Source organism: Hyla sarda, chromosome 1, assembly GCF_029499605.1.
Source record: "Hyla sarda isolate aHylSar1 chromosome 1, aHylSar1.hap1, whole genome shotgun sequence".
In the NCBI taxonomy this organism is placed as follows: Eukaryota; Metazoa; Chordata; class Amphibia; order Anura; family Hylidae; genus Hyla; species Hyla sarda.
Genome location: NC_079189.1, coordinates 397,159,856 through 397,180,923, shown reverse-complemented (window position 1 = coordinate 397,180,923; position 21,068 = coordinate 397,159,856).

Sequence of the window (21,068 nt, the reverse complement as noted above, 5' to 3'; positions counted from 1 at the left end):
CCGGTCCCCGGGTGGATTTTCGGTCGTATGCGGTTTCCTGACCGCAGGCAAAAACGTGGTCGACCACGTTTTTGCCTGCGGTCGGGAAACCGCATACGGCCGAAAACAAAGCCGACCGGAGGCTGCGGTTCACTCCGGTTGGCTCATAGACATACATTAAATACGGCTCCCGAATACGGCCGCGATTAAGCCCCGCCCCCCTCCTCCCAACCGTATACGGGAGCCGTATTTAACAAAACGTGGTGTGAACCCAGCCTTATAGAGTCTTCATAAGTTGCTTTGCAACTTACTATATGCTTTCCTTTGCCATCCTAAGGTGATTTCACAGAAGGAACTACTGGCATAGCCTTTTCTTTATCTGATACAGTAATACTGGTAATGCTAGAACGGTCTTCAGGAGTAACTGAGTAGGACATGGTAAGTTTGTAAGGAGTCAAAAGTGAAATTTTTGTAGCTGAATTGCCATTTTCTTTGGCCTGCTGGGAATCTTGCACAAATGCTCCATTAAAGGGGTACTCCGGTGCTTAAACATCTTATCCCCTATCCAAAGGATAGGGGATAAGATGCCTGATCGCGGGAGTCCCGCAGCTGGGGACGTCCGGGATCATGCACGCGGCACCCCGTTTACAATCAGTGCCCGGAGCATGTTCGCTCCGGGTCTGATTATAGTCGACCGCAGGGTGGGCGGCGTGTGACGTCACGCCTCCTCCCCTGTGTGACATCATGCTCCGCCCCTCAATGCAAGCCTACGGTAGGGGGCGTGATAGCTATCACCCAAATAGAAAGAAACACGGGGGCACTCACGTTTAGGTGAACAGGTCTAAGCTTCTTTATTTCTTTATACAAGGTGCATTTTCAAGCATAGCGCAGCGGGGCGTTCGGGAGACACATCCGTATGCAATGACAGCTATCACGCCCCCTCCTGTCGGCTTGTATTGAGGGGCGGAGCGTGACGTCACATGGGTGGCGGAGGCATGACCTCAAACGCCGCCGGCCCTGCGGTCGCCAGTAATCAGTCCCGGAGTGAACACGCTCTGGGCACTGATTATAAACGAAGTGCCGCGTGCATGGTCCCGGGCGTCCCCAGCTGCGGGACTCCCGCGATCAGGCATCTTATCCCCTATCCTTTGGATAGGGGATAAGATGTTTAAGCACCGGAGAACCCCTTTAACCATCACTTGAGTTGATTCTGTTAGACATTTTCTGTCTGTGGTTGGGCACTTCTGTACCTCAGCAACTTTCAAAATTTTAAAGGAATCTTCTGTCTGTTAAATCTGTATGATTATACTTTCAACCTGTTTAGGATTTACCTCTTTGCCATTAACAGTAAGGTGTTCCTGTACACTGCAGGATTTGGCCATATTTTTGCTCTTTCCAGATTTGGCCACAAGTGGCAGAGATTTCTTAACTGTCTTATGTGCCTTTCTTAAGTGCAGTATAGCTCGGTCTAATCTTTTGGATATGCGCTTGTTCTTACACAAAGGTATTTCGTCAGACAACATACCTAAAACAACTTTAATATTTTCTCCTGACTGAGAGAACTTTAGAATTCTTCTAATACACCTTTTAATAAGCACTGAAGTTACCCTTTTTTTATTCAGTCTATTCTTTATTGTGGGAATATCAATTTTGTGCAAGCCATTATTTGATGGAACTGGGCTACAGGTGACTGCTGTGTCATGTGACTCAACACTGTTATCCACTTTTAATGAAAGTGTCTCAAGGTTTTCATTTTTACTTTCTATTAAAATTGGAGTGTCTGCCTGAATTTCTGAGATATATTCAGGTGATCTTGAGTTAAAGAATTCAAATCCTCGAATGAGTTACATGTTGCTTGTTGGGATGGACCAATTTCCTATTTGTATGATCCATATTGGCTTCCCATTGCTTCAGCCACTTCAAGGATGTGGCATTCAGACACAATATAGTCTTGAATCTGCTATCAGGTGATCTTGAGTTAAATAATTCAAATCCTCAAATGAATTACATGTTGCTTCTTTGGATGGACCAATTTCCTATTTGTGTGATCCATATTGGCTTCACATTGCTTCTGCCACCTCTAGGAGCCGCCCCAAACCAGCAAGGCATGGGGCATGCTGGGATTTGTAGTTTTCAGCACATCAAGAAACAGGAAATAGAAGCAAAGATAGGAAAACAAAGTGGGGTATAAAAAGACAACAAAGAACGGAAATAGAGTCGCCTAAACAACAAGAATAGAAATTAAACAAAACAAATAGGGTACGTCACAAACGGAAAAACACGTTGACCACCGGAGTGCCCCTTTAAATTAAAGCCCTCTTATGTACGCATCCTCCTGCCAGATCCAGGCTGTGTCTTTCAGCAACTAGATTGTTTTGGGATGCAGCTGGGCCTGTGCCTAATATGTTTGGATGTTAGCACTACTTAACGTGAGTGCTTAATAGAAATTTCAACATTGATATTTCAATCTTATTGCTTATTAAATCCCTCCCGTGTACTGCAGATGCCTTTTCCTGACTGTTTGTTTCAGGAACTAATTTACTTAATGCTGCTTCTGGTCTTGGCCCTCAAATTTTTGGATATTTAGCACTAGCTAAATACATGCTTAATTGAAACTTCAACATTGATCTTGCAATGTATAAGGTTTTTAAAATCTCTTGGGTACTGCTGATGCCTGCTCCTGACTTCTCCTGTGTCTTTCTGGAACTACTTGCCTTACTGATGCTTCTGGGCTTGGGCCTTTAAATTTTGGATGTTTAGCACTAAATAAATCCATGCTTAATAGAAAGTTCAACATTGATCTTTTGATTTAAGGGGTTATGAAAGCCTGTTGGGTACTGCTGATGCCTGCTTCTGACTGCTCCTGTGTGTTTCAGGAACTACTTGCCTTACTGATACTTCTGGGCTTGGGCCTTTAATTTTTGGATGTTTAGCACTAGCTAAATACATGCTTAAAGGGGTACTCTCTGCTGACCCCTGCTGTCCATTTTAGGGACTGTCCAGAGAAGGAGAAAATCCCCATGGCAAACATATGCTGCTGTGGACAGTTCCTAAAATGGACAGCATAGGTCAGCAGAAAGCACTGTGGTCATGAGATCAGAGAAATCTAAAAAGTAAAGCATTTCCTCTGTAGTATTTAGCCCCTAAAAAGTACTGGAAGGATTAAGATTTTCTAATAGAAGTAATTTACAAATCTGTTTAACTTTCTGGCACCAGTTTATTTAAAAAAAAAAAAAAAAAAAAGTTTTCAACAGGAGTACTCCTTTAATTGAAATTTCAAATTTGATCTTGCAATGTATGAGGTTATTAAACCCTCTTGGGTAGTGCAGATGCCTGCTCCTGACTGTGTTTCAGGAAATCCTTGGTTTACTGTTGCTGCTGGGCCTGGCCCAAATTTTTTTTTTATGGTAGCACTAGCTAACATACCTCTTCAATAGAGATTTCATCTTTTAATCTTAGAGGTAGTAATTTTTTCAAGACTGAGGCCCTTTGGCCGTTGACGTCATATTACCTGTGGAATTATCACAAGAATCCAATGTTGGAGCAATAGCAATGAACCATAACTGATTAAATGAAACATTCGCACTTCCATAGTCAGGGGGGCACTGAGAGGCAGGTGTGGGAACAGGTGGTATCTCGCCTGGCGGAGGACCGCCAGCTCTATGCTCACCAGAATGGGTAAGGAAAAAATGTGATTTTCACATGACATTACATGAAATATGACATAACAGATTTCTTTAGGCTCTTCAATTTTCACACATTATGGTCTCCCTGCTGCAACATAGACGCTCTGCAGCAGCGATTCTAATGGCAATGCCTGTAATCTGCATGCCATAGAGAATAACAGTATGATTTCACTAACCTAGCACACTCCCTATGTGTCTTACAGCAAGGCAAAGTGTTCTACACCCCTATTGGGGCTCTCAGTAGGCCAGAAATAGATGTTTTTAATATAGGTTCGCCGCAAATTAATTCGACCCGATATAAACTTTTCGAAAATGGCCGAATCAAATTTTTGAAAAGTTCACTCATATCTAAGCAGGATTTAATTTAATTTTAATTTTTTGTACCGTTCTGCAGATCTGTGCATCATGTTTCTGAGCTCCAATAGAAGAAAACTAATTTGCCATTGTTTGTAGGGGATTAGCAGTTTTCACTGTGTGGTTCAAATGTGTTAAAGAAAACCAAGCAGCAGGTTTTACCATATATAACGCTTGATGCATTGCATATAGTAAAAACTTTATCCTCACCATCCCCGGAGGCCATTTTGCCCCCAGGGATGGTGAGGATTTGAAGTTATAAAGTTCCCCCCTGCCGCCCCGTAAGTAGTCCCCTGGGAGGGGAATTATAATTACCAGGTCCCATCGCTCCAACCGTGGTCCCGCCCCTCAGCTTGATTGGTGGCCCATGTCTGTTGCCTGGTTCCCTTTTAACTTCAGTCATTACTGTTATAGCAATACCATATACATAGCTGTGTGTGTGCTTGCTTTAATTGGATGACTTGTGGTTTTCATTGATACTACTGTATTTTGGTGTACATCCAGTGTTTTGAGTACTTTTTATGAACAGGAAACAGCTCTTCTGTCTTTAAATGTTTGTATTTTTCTTCTGCGATTACCATAAAACTAATATTTATATGTTATACATAGATATTATGATGTTATAGGGTAATATAACATTATAGGGTTATATTTTTTATTATTTAATAATTCGATAATCAATAAGTAAACTATGTGTAAAGGAGTGGATACAGCAGGAGGGAGTGTAACACTCATGTTTCAGTAGACTGGAACACTGATGATCTAGATCTGCTGGACCTGTGTGGTAGATTACTCGGACCATACCAGGGAGCGGAGTCTAAGGTGCTGCTGATTTTCACCCGCAGCCACAAAGTGGGATGGACTTGCTGCGGCAGGCGGCACCCAGGTCTCTACCCCTGGCACGGCTCGACCACACAGGCGGCTGAGGAGATTCGAGGCACAGGTGTGTAGTCAGGAATGTAGAAAATAGTCAATAGGCAGGCAGCAAAGGAGCAAGGTCAGTTAATGGAGCAAGGGTATGATTCACGGTAAGGCAATACACAGCAATGCCTTCTCTAAGGCTCTGGGGCAACAAAGATTCGGCAGGGTAGTGTATGAGGTGGAGGAATTTATCAATGAGCCACAGATGTTACTTCACTAATGGGCGCACTGGCTCTTTAAAAATTAAAGCTCCGGCGCACGCACCCTAGGGGATAGGGACACACATGCCGGAGCAGATAGGCAGAGGCGGGGGCGGGAGAAGCAACAGGTGAGTGACGCACTGGGATTTGCATGTGGGCGCATCCCGCGATGCAAATCCCAGCCCCGCCGGCAGCAGCAGGTAATGGGACCATGCGCTCACGGCCAGCATGTGCGGCCGCAGTGCATAACGTGACAGTACCCCCCCCCTTTGGTCTCCCCCTCCTTTTACGACTCAGAAAACTCCTGAGAAGGTCACGGTTCAGGATCTTTTCCTCAGGCTCCCAAGATCTCTCCTCAGGACCGTAACCCTCCCTCCTCGACCAGAAAAAAATTGTTTACCTCTCACGGTTTTAGTGGCAAGAATCTCTCTAACTTTTGTAAACGTCAGCCGGAGACAGGTGTGGGGACAAGATTCTTTTGAGAAAATCGGTTTATGACAAGAGGCTTGAGGAGAGAGAAGTGGAAAGAATTGGGAATAAGTAACGTAGTAGGTAGACAGAGTTTGTAGGAGACAAGATACATTTTTTGTAGAATCCGGAAGGGACCAAGGTAGTGAGGACCAAGCTTGTAACAGGGTATCTTGAAGTGGATGTACTTGGATTAAAACCACACCATGTCACCAGGAGAGAAGGACGGAGGAGGTCTTCTACTCTTATCAGCTTGCGTCTTCATGCGTGAAGAAGCCTGGGATAACAACTGTCCGGTCCGTTGCCAGATGGTGGAGAAGTCAAGGACCAGCTCATCAACAGCAGGCACACCGGAGGAAACTGGGAGAGGAAGAGGAGAACGGAGATGGAGTCCGTAGACAACAAAAAAGGGAGACGACCTCATGGACTCGGAATCCTTATGATTATATGAGAATTCAGATAATAATATGTAGCTCACTTATGATGAGAGAGGATAGTGCTTGAGGTTAAAGGTGATACCCCCACCCAAGGGGCCTAATCTAATATAGGAAAAAATATATATAAAATATATAAAAACCAGTCCTCTAAAGCACTAGGGGTATGGAAAAAGAAAATGAGTGAATAGAATGTGGATCCAATTGTTTTAGTGAAAATAAAATTGTATTTATTATGTAGAACAATATAATATACAGCCAATCACCTAGCAGGGCCCTGGCAGGTGAAAGGCAATAAAATGTTAAAATATTAATAAAAAATATAGCACAAAAATACAAAAGATAAATTAATATCCGCTGCAAAGATAAAAAGTCTCTTTTCAATGATCACAAATCTCCTTGAGAAGAAATAGAAGCAGAATCCATCAATGCTGTATGCTAAATATCACAAATATAACGCGGATGCAGGGAGTGTCACAAGTATCGTATAGTCTTGCAGAGACTCAATAGTATCACTTATCAGGGGTAAATCAATTATAAGTCCTGCAACAGTGTTGTGGTCTTGGATACAGTAGCAAGTAAGCTGAATCGGTAAGTATAATTGTAGCGAATGTATCGCGGTGCACAGCACCACTCACCCTCCTCAACAGCCACGATGGATGCAGTGCCTGTCTGTATTCTGGTCGGGGTGAGTGGCTCTCCGGGGGCTCCGAGTGTCCTGGGCTGGCACGGAGTGGCGTCCGGCCTAACGGAGTAGTGTCCAGGAGAGGTGTCCAGGAGCTCTGCCGTCCGGGGCTGCGAATGAATAACCGACAACAGGTGCGTGTCCCAATGATGCGCTAGCAGTGCGCGCATACTGGTGGTCCCGATACCGCAGGCATCCAGCAGTTGCAAGTTGGTAATTGAGCGGATAGGTTCTTTAAAGTGATATACACTTAATGTCTTTGTGCTTTAGACAAGGTCAGACGCGTTTCAAAGCCACGGGCTTTTTCTTCAGTGACCAAAAAGAATGTCTCTGAGACAAGATGGGGCCACCAGTGGTGACGGATAGATTAGGAGTAGAGTCTTGCGTATACCAGGATGACCTGCTGTCAATGAAGAATGAACCCATTTCAGTACCTTGTGTCTCAATCTGGCGGGCAAAAAGGATTTTCCCAGAGGAACTTGCTGAATTTCAGCATGAGTGGCAGGAATCAAACGGTCAGGAGGAATAATATGTCTAGGCGTGGAGTCCAAACCAATGATGTCCGAGGACCCGGAGAAAGCATCTGCCCTGATGTTCTTATCTGCCGGACTGAAGTGGATGAAGAAGTTGAACCCAAAAAATGAACAGTGACCACCTTGCCTGGCGGGGGTTCAAACGCTGAGCAGACTGAAGGTATAGAAGATTCTTATGGTCGGATTAGATGCTGACCGGATGAGAAGAACCTTACAATAAATGTTGCCATTCCTCCAAAGCTAGCTTGATAGTGAGGAGTTCACAATATCCAATGGAGTAATTCCTCTCAGCAGGAGAGAATGTCTTGGAGAAGAACCCACAAGTTACAGTCTTGCCATTTGCGTTTTTCTGAGAAAGAACGGCACCCGCTCCAATAGATGAGGCATCAACCTCCAAAGAAAAGCGCCTTTCCGGATCAGGTCTTGTAAGCACAGGAGCAGAGGCAAACGCAGACTTTAAATGGGAGAAGGCCTCTTCAGCCTCTTGAGGCTAAGATTTAGGATTAGGAGTCTTCTTAGTGAGAGCCACGATTGGAGCAACCAAAGACGAAAAATGTGGGATAAATTGACAATAGTAGAGATAGTTAGAGAATCCCAGAAAGCGTTGAATAGCACATAGGCCCGAAGGATGAGGCCAATCCAATACTGCAGACAATTTATCTGGATCCATCTGCAGGCCCTGATGAGAGACAATGTAGCCAAGAAACGGAAGACTAGACTTCTCAAACAGGCATTTCTCCAGTTTGGCGTAAAGATGATTCTTCCGTAGTCGCTGAAGAACCAGATGAACATGAGTACGATGTTCCTCTAAGTTGAAAGAGAAGATCAGGATGTCATCTAGGTATATGACAACACAGGTATAGAGAAGATCACGGAAGATATCATTGACAAACTCTTGAAAAACTGCTGGAGCATTGCAGAGACCAAAAGGCATTACGAGGTACTCAAAATGCCCGTCACAAGTATTGAAGGCCATTTTCCATTCATTTCCCTTGCGGATACAAATGAGGTTATGCGCTACACACAAGTCCAACTTGGAGAATACCTTGGCACCACGTAGACGGTAAAAAATTCTGAGATAAGAGGTAGAGGGTAACGGTTCTTGACCGGGATTTTAAGTCCCCTGTAGTCAATGCATAGACGGAGTGAGCCATCCTTCTTCCCTACAAAGAAGAAAACAGCTCCAGCAGGAGAAGAGGACTTACGGATAAATCCCTTTTGGAGATTCTCCTGGATATACTCAGCCATAGCTTTGGTCTCAGGAACCAGTACCAGGCAGAAGATCTATAGGGCAGTCGTAAGACGATGTGGAGGCAGAGACTCAGCCTGTTTCTTGCAGATTACGTCAGAGGAATCTTGGTAAGGAGGCGGCAGGCCAGGTAAAGGAGGAAGACAAGAAACAACTTTAGGCTGAAGTGGCTAGAGGCAAAGATTTTGACAGGATTGTCCCCAGCGAATCCAGTCCAGTTGTGGAGAATGGTGTAGCAGCCAAAGATGGCCAAGAAGAATCTCTGAAATACAGTGTGGCTGAACATAGAATTCAATCTTTTCTTTATGCATTACACCCACTTGCATGACAAGAGATTCTGTACGGAAGTGAACCATACAGTCTAGATTTTGTCCATTAACAGAGGAGATGAACAAGGGCTTGGCTAGCCGAGTGACAGGATGATGATACTTGTGGACCAAAGAAGCATCAATAAAGTCACCTGCTGATCCAGAATCCAAAAATGCTTTAGCACTGAAGGAAGACTTGGCTGCAGCGAAGACTTGTACAGAAATAGTAAAGCATGGAGAGGTAGTATTCAAACCCAGGGACGCCTCTCCCACGTACCCTAGGTGCGGACATTTCCCGGACGCTGTGGGTGAACTGTACAGTCCTTGAGGAAGTGCTCTGGGCTAGCATACAAGCATAAATTCTCGTGACCTCTTCTGTTGCGTAAGATGGGAACGATCCACTTGCATAGCCTCTTCGGCAAGAGGTGCAGGAAACTATAGAGGTGGATGTTGGAACACTGGTGCCAGGGGAGGATATCTCCGTGTTCAGACTGGTTCCCTCTCTAAGTGCAGTTCCTCCTGTCTCTCAGCAAAACTCACATCAATGCGTGTGGCCAAGGGGATAAGTTCAGTCAAAGAAGATTGAGGATCACATGCTGCGAGGGCATCTTTAATCCCACTTGAGAGTCCTTTTTTGAATGTGGCACACAGGGCCTCATCATTCCATGCAAGTTCTGAGGCTAGAGTGCGGAATTGAACCGCATAGTCACCAACGGGAAGAATTCCCTTGACAGAGGTTCAGCAAAGCCGTCTCAGCAGAAGAGGCACGTGCGGGTTCCTCAAAGACATCGCAAAATTCTGCCCAGAAAGCCGACAAATTGGAGGATACCGGATCACCACGGTCCCAAAGGGGTTTAGCCCAGGCCAGGGCTATTCCGGACAGTAGACTAATGACAAAGACCACCTTCGCACGTTCCGGTAGAAATTGTTCAGACATGAGCTCCAAGTGCATGGAGCACTGTGTGACATAGCCTCTGCATAATTTGGAATCACCATTATTGTCACGATGCCGGCTGGCAGGTAGTGGACCCTCTGTGCCAGAGAGGGATTGGCGTGGACCGTGCTAGTGGACCGGTTCTAAGCCACTACTGGTTTTCACCAGAGCCCGCCGCAAAGCGGGATGGTCTTGCTGCGGCGGTAGTGACCAGGTCGTATCCACTAGCAACGGCTCACCTCTCTGGCTGCTGAAGATAGGCGCGGTACAAGGGAGTAGGCAGAAGCAAGGTCGGACGTAGCAGAAGGTCGGGGCAGGCAGCAAGGATCGTAGTCAGGGGCAACGGCAGAAGGTCTGGAAACACTGGCAAGGGACACACAAGGAACGCTTTCACTGGCACTAAGGCAACAAGATCCGGCAAGGGAGTGCAAGGGAAGTGAGGTAATATAGGGAGTGCACAGGTGATAACTCTAATTGGAACCACTGCGCCAATCAGCGGCGCAGTGGCCCTTTAAATCGCAGAGACCCGGCGCGCGCGCGCCCTAGGGAGCGGGGCCGCGCGCGCCGGGACAGAACAGACGGGGAGCGAGTCAGGTAGGAGAGCCGGGGTGCGCATCGCGAGCGGGCGCTACCCGCATCGCGAATCGCATCCCGGCTAGCAGCAGGATCGCAGCGCCCCGGGTCAGAGGACGTGACCGGGGCGCTGCAGCGGAGGAGGTGAAGCGAGCGCTCCGGGGAGGAGCGGGGACCCGGAGCGCTCGGCGTAACAGTACCCCCCCCCTTGGGTCTCCCCCTCTTCTTGGAGCCTGAGAACCTGAGGAGCAGACTTTTGTCAAGGATGTTGTCCTCAGGTTCCCAGGATCTCTCTTCAGGACCACAACCCTCCCAGTCTACTAAAAAAAAATTTTTTCCTCTGACCTTTTTGGCAGCCAAAATCTCCTTGACCGAGAAGACGTCCGAGGAGCCGGAAACAGGAGTGGGAGGAACAGATTTGGGAGAAAAACGGTTGAGGATGAGTGGTTTGAGAAGAGAGACGTGAAAGGCATTAGGGATACGAAGAGAAGGAGGAAGAAGAAGTTTATAAGAGACAGGATTAATTTGACACAGAATTTTGAAAGGACCAAGATAGCGTGGTCCCAACTTGTAGCTAGGGACACGGAAGCGGACATATTTAGCGGAGAGCCATACCTTGTCTCCAGGGGAAAAAACGGGGGGAGCTCTTCTTTTCTTATCCGCGAACCTCTTCATGCGTGAAGAAGCCTGTAAGAGAGAATTTTGGGTCTCTCTCCATATAGTGGAAAGGTCACGAGAAATTTCATCCACAGCGGGCAGACCAGAGGGCAAGGGGGTAGGGAGGGGGGGAAGAGGGTGACGGCCGTACACCACGAAAAATGGGGATTTGGAGGAAGATTCAGAGACCCTGAAGTTATACGAGAATTCGGCCCATGGAAGGAGATCTGCCCAGTCATCCTGGCGGGAGGAAACAAAATGTCGCAAATAATCACCCAGGATCTGGTTAATTCTTTCTACTTGTCCATTGGACTGGGGATGATATGCAGAGGAAAAATTTAATTTAATCTTGAGTTGTTTACAGAGAGCTCTCCAGAATTTAGACACGAATTGGACCCCTCTATCCGAGACAATCTGCGTAGGCAACCCGTGAAGACGAAAAATGTGTACAAAAAATTGTTTAGCCAACTGAGGCGCAGAAGGAAGACCAGGAAGAGGAATGAAATGTGCCATTTTGGAGAATCGATCAACGACCACCCAAATAACGGTGTTGCCACGGGAAGGGGGTAAATCAGTAATAAAATCCATACCAATCAGAGACCAAGGCTGTTCGGGGACAGGCAGAGGATGAAGAAAACCAGCGGGCTTCTGGCGAGGAGTCTTATCCCGGGCACAGATAGTGCAGGCTCGCACAAAGTCCCCAACATCCGTCTCCAGAGTTGGCCACCAATAGAAGCGGGAGATGAGTTGCACAGATTTCTTGATGCCCGCATGACCTGCGAGATGGGAGGAGTGACCCCATTTGAGGATTCCGAGGCGTTGGCGTGGAGAAACAAAGGTCTTTCCTGGAGGAGTCTGTCTGATGGAGGCAGGAGAAGTGGAGATCAGGCAGTCAGGTGGAATGATGTGTTGCGGAGGGAGATCAACTTCTGAGGCATCCGAGGAACGAGAGAGAGCATCGGCTCTAATGTTCTTATCGGCAGGACGAAAGTGAATCTCAAAATTAAATCGGGCAAAGAACAGAGACCACCGGGCCTGGCGAGGATTCAGCCGTTGGGCCGACTGGAGGTAGGAGAGGTTCTTGTGGTCGGTGTAGATAATAACAGGAAATCTTGATCCCTCCAGCAGATGCCTCCATTCCTCAAGTGCTAATTTAATGGCTAGAAGTTCTCGATCCCCGATGGAGTAGTTCCTCTCCGCTGGAGAGAAGGTCCTAGAGAAAAAACCACAAGTGACAGCATGCCCGGAAGGATTTTTTTGTAGAAGAACAGCTCCAGCTCCTACTGAGGAGGCATCAACCTCCAATAGGAAGGGTTTGGAAGGGTCAGGTCTGGAGAGCACGGGAGCCGAAGAAAAGGCAGACTTGAGTTGTTTAAAGGAGTCTTCTGCTTGAGGAGGCCAGGACTTGGGATCAGCATTTTTCTTGGTTAAAGCCACGATAGGAGCCACAATGGTAGAAAAATGTGGAATAAATTGCCTGTAATAATTGGCGAACCCCAAAAAGCGTTGGATAGCACGGAGTCCGGAGGGGCGTGGCCAATTTAAGACGGCAGAGAGTTTGTCTGGATCCATCTGTAGTCCCTGGCCAGAGACCAAATATCCTAGAAAAGGAAGAGATTGGCATTCAAACAGACATTTCTCAATTTTGGCATAGAGTTGGTTGTCACGAAGTCTCTGAAGAACCATACGGACATGCCGGCGGTGTTCCTCTAGATTGGCAGAAAAAATTAGGATATCGTCCAGATATACCACAACACAGGAGTATAATAGATCACGAAAAATTTCATTGACAAAGTCTTGGAAGACGGCAGGGGCATTGCACAGTCCAAAGGGCATGACCAGATACTCAAAGTGTCCATCTCTGGTGTTAAATGCCGTTTTCCACTCGTCCCCCTCTCTGATGCGGATGAGGTTATAGGCGCCTCTTAAGTCCAATTTAGTGAAGATGTGGGCACCTTGGAGGCGATCAAAGAGTTCAGAGATGAGGGGTAAGGGGTAGCGGTTCTTAACCGTGATTTTATTAAGACCGCGGTAGTCAATGCAAGGACGTAGGGAGCCATCTTTTTTGGAGACAAAGAAAAATCCGGCTCCGGCAGGAGAGGAGGATTTACGGATAAAGCCCCTTTTTAGATTCTCCTGGACGTATTCGGACATGGCAAGAGTCTCTGGGGCAGAGAGAGGATAAATTCTGCCCCGGGGTGGAGTAGTACCCGGGAGGAGGTCGATAGGGCAATCATAAGGCCTGTGAGGAGGTAGAGTCTCAGCTTGTTTTTTGCAGAAAACATCCGCGAAGTCCATATAGGCCTTGGGGAGACCGGTTACTGGAGGAACCACAGAGTTACGGCAAGGGTTACTGGGAACCGGTTTTAGACAGTTCTTGGAACAAGAGGACCCCCAACTCTTGATCTCCCCAGTGGACCAATCCAGGGTTGGGGAATGAAGTTGAAGCCAGGGAAGTCCAAGGAGAATCTCCGAGGTGCAATTGGGGAGGACCAAAAGTTCAATCCTCTCATGATGAGATCCGATGCTCATAAGAAGGGGCTCCGTGCGGAAACGTATGGTACAGTCCAATCTTTCATTATTTACACAATTGATGTAGAGGGGTCTGGCGAGACTGGTCACTGGGATGTTGAACCTGTTGACGAGAGAGGCTAAAATAAAATTTCCTGCAGAACCAGAGTCCAAGAAGGCCACTGTAGAGAAGGAGAAGGCAGAAGCAGACATCCGCACAGGCACAGTAAGACGTGGAGAAGCAGAGTAGACATCAAGGACTGTCTCACTTTTGTGCGGAGTCAGCGTACGTCTTTCCAGGCGGGGAGGACGGATAGGACAATCCCTCAGGAAGTGTTCGGTACTAGCACAGTACAGGCAGAGGTTCTCCATACGGCGTCGTGTCCTCTCTTGAGGTGTCAGGCGAGACCGGTCGACCTGCATAGCCTCCACGGCGGGAGGCACAGGAACAGATTGCAGGGGACCAGAGGAGAGAGGAGCCGAGGAGACGAAACGCCTCGTGCGAACAGAGTCCATATCTTGGCGGAGTTCCTGACGCCTTTCAGAAAAACGCATGTCAATGCGAGTGGCTAGGTGAATAAGTTCATGTAGATTAGCAGGAATTTCTCGTGCGGCCAGAACATCTTTAATGTTGCTGGATAGGCCTTTTTTGAAGGTCGCGCAGAGGGCCTCATTATTCCAGGACAATTCTGAAGCAAGTGTACGGAATTGTACGGCATACTCGCCAACGGAAGAATTACCCTGGACCAGGTTCAACAGGGCAGTCTCAGCAGAAGAGGCTCGGGCAGGTTCCTCAAAGACACTTCGGATTTCCGAGAAGAAGGAGTGTACTGAGGCAGTGACGGGGTCATTGCGGTCCCAGAGCGGTGTGGCCCATGACAGGGCTTTTCCGGACAGAAGACTGACTACGAAAGCCACCTTAGACCTTTCAGTGGGAAACAGGTCCGACATCATCTCCAGATGCAGGGAACATTGGGAAAGGAAGCCACGGCAAAACTTAGAGTCCCCATCAAACTTATCCGGCAAGGATAAGCGTATCCCAGGAGCGGCCACTCGCTGCGGAGGAGGTGCAGGAGCTGGCGGAGGAGATGACTGCTGAAGCTGTGGTAGCAACTGTTGTAGCATAACGGTCAGTTGAGACAGCTGTTGGCCTTGTTGCGCAATCTGTTGTGACTGCTGGGCGACCACCGTGGTGAGGTCAGCGACAACTGGCAGAGGAACTTCAGCGGGATCCATGGCCGGATCTACTGTCACGATGCCGGCTGGCAGGTAGTGGACCCTCTGTGCCAGAGAGGGATTGGCGTGGACCGTGCTAGTGGACCGGTTCTAAGCCACTACTGGTTTTCACCAGAGCCCGCCGCAAAGCGGGATGGTCTTGCTGCGGCGGTAGTGACCAGGTCGTATCCACTAGCAACGGCTCACCTCTCTGGCTGCTGAAGATAGGCGCGGTACAAGGGAGTAGGCAGAAGCAAGGTCGGACGTAGCAGAAGGTCGGGGCAGGCAGCAAGGATCGTAGTCAGGGGCAACGGCAGAAGGTCTGGAAACACTGGCAAGGGACACACAAGGAACGCTTTCACTGGCACTAAGGCAACAAGATCCGGCAAGGGAGTGCAAGGGAAGTGAGGTAATATAGGGAGTGCACAGGTGATAACTCTAATTGGAACCACTGCGCCAATCAGCGGCGCAGTGGCCCTTTAAATCGCAGAGACCCGGCGCGCGCGCGCCCTAGGGAGCGGGGCCGCGCGCGCCGGGACAGAACAGACGGGGAGCGAGTCAGGTAGGAGAGCCGGGGTGCGCATCGCGAGCGGGCGCTACCCGCATCGCGAATCGCATCCCGGCTAGCAGCAGGATCGCAGCGCCCCGGGTCAGAGGACGTGACCGGGGCGCTGCAGCGGAGGAGGTGAAGCGAGCGCTCCGGGGAGGAGCGGGGACCCGGAGCGCTCGGCGTAACAATTATACTTAGAAGGTAAAGGCAGATGTAGCTGGGAGCCAGAAGACACTGCAGAAACTGGTGGTGGGAGTGGGCCAGGTTGCAGTACCTGCTGCTGTTGTTGATGCAAGGCCAATAGCTGTTGCATAATAGCAGAAAGTTGGGTAAGTTGCTTCACCTGTCGCGCCAATTGTGGAAACTGATGTACCACAACGAGGGAAGATCCGCAACTTCAGGCAGTGGTACCTCAGCGTGATCCATGGCCGGATCTTACTCTAACACTCACGTTTCAGTAGACTGGAACACTGATGATAGTGGATCCGCTGGACCTATGTGGTAGATGACTCGGATCGTACCAGGGAGCGGAGTCTAAAGTGCCGCTGATTTTCACCAGAGCCCGCCACAAAGGGGATGGACTTGCTGCGGCAGGTGGCACCCAGGTCGCTACCCCTGGCGCGGCTCGACCACACAGGCGGTTGAGGAGATTCGAGGCACAGGTGGGATAAGGCAACTCGTGGTCTGGATAGCAGGAGGTCAGGACAGGCGGCACAGTAGCATAGCCAGGAACGTAGCAAATAGTCAGTAGACAGGCGGCACTGGCCCTTTAAATCTTAAAGCTCCGGTGCACAGAGGCAGAGGCGGGGGCAGGAGAAGCACCAGGTGAGTGAAGGACTGGGATTCGCATACGGGCATGTCCCGCGATGCAAATCCCAGACCCGCCAGCAGCAACAGGTGACAGGACCATGCGCTCACGGCCAGCATGTGGGGCCGGAGCACATAACGTTACAGGAAGGAATCCTTCCTTTATATTTATATTCTTACTCCTTTAGAATCAATTCAGCTCAAAAGCTGAATGAAAAACTGCAACATTACTTTCGTGTGTTTTTTTTTTTTTTTGCTTCCGTTTTTTTTCTTTGTCTTTTTTTTATTTTTATTGCTAAACAAATGTTTTACATTTTGTAGGGCACTTGAGAATCTTTATCTTTGATCACTCCCATCCTCTTTGGAACCTAAGCTTGGACCTACTAAACACATGGTCCAACCTTTCCCTCTCATCAGCCTGCTTGATTGTCTAAATATCACCTATTAGCTATATAGAGCAGTTTCCCCTCTTTGCTTTTCACTTACATGCATGAAGTGAGGCAATGACATCATCCAGCCATCCACTCTGTCTCTGTCCAAATCCCTCTCTGAAAGCAGCTCCTGCCCTTCTAAGAGACACAGACCATTTGGTTTCTGTCCTGCACTGATGGGTCATGCTCTCTTTACTGCTGAGAAATGGGAGGTGTGTGCAGCCTCTGTACTTCCTAGAGTACACCTTTAAAGCTTCCCTGTCATTTCAGGTGATTTTTCTAGGATAAGCTGCTCTGTGTGTGAATGACTTAAATCAAGTTACATGACTTGAATAAAGCATTTTCAGTAGATTTCTACTCTGCCGACTTCAACTCTTATGTGCAAGTCCTCCAGAGCTGGTGGACAGAGCATCTTTCTTCCCCTCTCCATAGACATGTATGTCTATGAAAAACGTTTGATAACAAGAGAAAGAAAATTGACTTTCTAATAAGGTATATTGCAAAAAAAAAAAAAAATGTATTGCTATTTATTAGGGGCTCTCTCTATAACAAATCTACTGCTGGAGATATGCTAGGGCAAAACAGTAATATACGTCTCCTCTGGCTCAAACACAGTTTGGAATAATCAACAGAAAGGTTAACCTCTTAGAGACTCGAGGCGTACCTATACGCCCTGAGCCTGCTCCCCTGCTATGCCGCGGGGTCACAAGCTGACCCCGCGTCAGAGCAGGGTGGTCCCAATGGCTATCAACAGTTGGGATCCGTGTCTAATGCTGGACATGACCAGCATCAACCCCTTAGACACAGCGATCAAAGTTGATTGCCACGTCTAAAATGAGAAAAATAAAGCATTCCCGGCAGTTCAGTCGGGCTGATCGGGATCACCGCTGTGAAACCATGGTGTGCCGATCAGCTTAGAGGATGGCAGGAGGGCCCTTACCTGCCTCCTCGCTGTCTGATCTCTTCTTCGATGCTCCAGCCTGGCTCAGCAGGCTGGAGCAATCAAGCACAGATTACACTCATCTATGCTATCACATAGCATTGAAAAGTGTATCCAATAAGAAGATTGCATGTAATGGTTCCCTATGGGGACTAAAAAATGGTGTAGTAAAAGTATAAAAAAAAGTTAATAAATGTAAATTAACCCCTTCCATACTAAAAGTTTAAATCACCCCCCTTTTCCCAAATTCCATATAAAAAAATGTAAACATAATAAAAATAAACATATGTGGTATCGCCGTGTGCGTAAATGTCCAAACTATAAAGATATCATGTTAGTTAAACCGTATGGTCAATGGCGTATATGTAAAAAGATTCTAAAGTCCAAAATTGTGTATTTTTGTTCAATTTGTATACCCTAAAAAAATGTATAAAAAGCAATCAAAAAGTCCCATCAAAACAAAAATGGTACCAATTAAAAAGAGAAACCTCAGTGAAAAAAATTTGCCCTCATATAGCTCCGAATGCATAAAAATATAAAAGTTATAGGGGTCCGAAGATAACAATTTTAAACATACTAACTTTGGTGCATGTAGTTATAATTTTTTTTTACGTTGTAAAATAAAATAAAACCTACATAAATTGGGTATCGATTGTAACCGCCTGGACCTAGAGAATAAATATAAGGTGTCATTTTTACCGAAAAGTGCACTGCGTAGAAACGGAAGTCGCAAAAAATTTAAAAATGGCTTTTTTTTTTTTTTCGCCATAGATTTTTTGGTGAAGTGGGACGAAAAAGTATTTAGTCAGCCACAAATTGTGCAAGTTCTCCCACTTAAAAAGATTAGAGAGGCCTGTAATTTTCATCATAGGTATACCTCAACTATGAGAGACATAATGAGAAAAAAAATCCATAAAATCACATTATCTGATTTTTTAAGAATTTATTTGCAAATTATGGTGGAAAATAAGTATTTCGTCAATAACAAAAGTTCATCTCAATACTTTGTTATATACCCTTTCTTGGCAATGACAGTTCAAACAGGTCAAACGTTTTCTGACTTCACAAGGTTTTCACACACTGTTGCTGGTATTTTGGCCCATTCCTCCATGCAGATCTCCTCCAGAGCGGTGATGTTTTGGGGCTGTTGCTGGGCAACACGGAAGAAGCCTTGAAATGCTTCTTATGAAGCCACTCCTTCATTGCCCGGGCGGTGTGTTTGGGATAATTGTCATGCTGAATTGCCACGTTTCATCTTCAATGCCCTTGCTGATGGAAGGAGGTTTTCACTCAAAATCTCACGATACATGGCCCCATTCATTCTTTCCTTTACACAGATCAGTCGTCCTGGTCCCTTAGCAGAAAAGAGCCCCAAAGCACAGTAGGTATGGTGTACTTTGGAGGAGAAAGAATGCTGAGTTGCATCCAAACATGACAAGTTGAGTTTTTACCAAAAAGTTCTACTTTGGTTTCATCTGACTATCTGACATTCTCCCAATACTTTTCTGGATCATCCAAATTCTCTCTAGCAAACTTTAGATGGGTCCGGACATGTACTGGCTTAAGCAGGGGGACACGTCTGGCACTGCATGATTTGAGTCCCTGGTGGTGCAGTGTGTTTCTAATGGTAACCTTTGTTAATTTGGTCCCAGCTCTCTGCAGGTCATTCACTAGGTCCCCCCGTGGGGTTCTGGGATTTTTTCTCACCGTTATTGTGATCATTTTGACACCAGGGGGTGAAATCTTGCGTGGAGCCCTAGATCGAGGGAGATTATTAGTGGTCTTGTATGTCTTCCATTTTCTAATAATTGCTCCCACTGCTGATTTCTTCACACCAAGCTGCTTGCCTAGTGCAGATTCAGTCTTCCCAGCCTGGTGCAGGTCTACAATTTTGTCTCTGGTGTCCTTCGACAGCTCTTTGGTCTTGGCCATAGTGGAGTTTGGAGTGTGACTGTTTGAGGTTGTGGACAGGTGTCTTTTATACTAATAAGTTCAAACAGGTACCATTAATACAGGTAATGAGAGGAGGACAGAGGAGACTCTTAAAGAAGTTACAGATCTGTGAGAGCCAGAAATCTTTCTTGTTTGTAGGTGAGCAAATATTTATTTTTCAACCATAATTTGCAAATAAAGTCTTTAAAAATCAGACAATGTGATTTAATGGATATTTTTTTCCCCATTATGTCTCTCATAGTTGAGGTATACCTATGATGAAAATTACAGGCCTCTCTCGTCTTTTTAAGTGGGAGAACTTACACAACTGGTGGCTGACTAAATACTTTTTACCCCACTGTAGGTGTACTTTTTTGCATAAAGTTGAGTAAACACTGTAAACCTCATTGGCCAGCCCCAACTGGCTATAAATAGAGCCTGAGCATGAGCATAACTACCAAGGTAACAGGCATAGAAGCTTTTTTTTTATTGGGGGCACAGCAACTAAGGCGCTCTATCTCCACCAAGAGGTGACATGCAGTTAATAAATACAGATCACTTGGGCAGCAATGGGGAAAATTTATTGTGGAAAAAAATAAAAATGTTCTGATGACCCATTCTAAGTTTTGCTATGGGACCCATGGTTACTTGTTGCACCTCTGAACCTAAGCCACTTAAGCAAATTAATCTAAAAGTCTCCATAAACTTTAGAGAAAAGTCAGCCAAAGTTATTTATTTTGGCATGACTGACTATTTAAAGTGTATGGGGGCCCTCCAACTCTCCCCTATTAGAAGATTTTTGATGAAAGAAGGATCAGGCACCTGACATTTCAAGGTGGGTATCTGGCTTTGACTTATGCACTCCTGAAGGTCCTTACATCTTCAGTAAGTGTCAGCTAAATGTCTATGTAATCAATGTCTTTCAACCACCCCCATACACATGCATGCCTGCTTCAGCTGGGTGTGCATATGTAGGGGGACAGGGGATAAAATAGCTATTGATTTAATGGACATTCAACTGACACTTATAGAACACGCAAAGGACCTTCAGGAGTGCAGACTTCTAGATGACCACAAAAGTTCAGTGTTGTCTTGTGTTTTTTTTCTGCTCAACTCCTGTAAAATACCGGACACTTGATGGACTCCATTCAAGTCAACGGGATCCATGAGAACCAGTGGTAGTTGTGCTTTGACCAATTATGGGTACATTGAGGGGAATTTATCAAGCAATTTAGAAAGCTTTTTTCATCATATTTGTCGCAGGAAAAGGCACAGGCTGGTTCCCTGCAACTTTTCCTGCAACATATCATTTAGAACATTTAATTTGTATTACTACAAAGTAATCTGATTTAGATCACTTTGTGCAGTGGTAACTATTTGACTGTGCAACTTTTCTGCAAAAATAAGTGGCATGGGCCATATTTAGAAGAAAACACAGGGCAATTCAACCCTGCCCTTTATGTCTCCATGTGACAATTGTATTAAGATCCGTGAGACTTTTAATACAATTGTCGCACGGCCCACCACTGCTCTGCAACATTTAAATAGAGCAGGTCATCAGACATTCATGAACTTCTGAGTGCCATTTGATAAACTTCTGAGTGCCATTTGATAAACTGCAACTTTTTTTTATCTAAAGTGAACAAAAAACAAGTTCACTTTTGATAAATGCCCCTGAGTGGGACCGAGGGCGACGCCTGT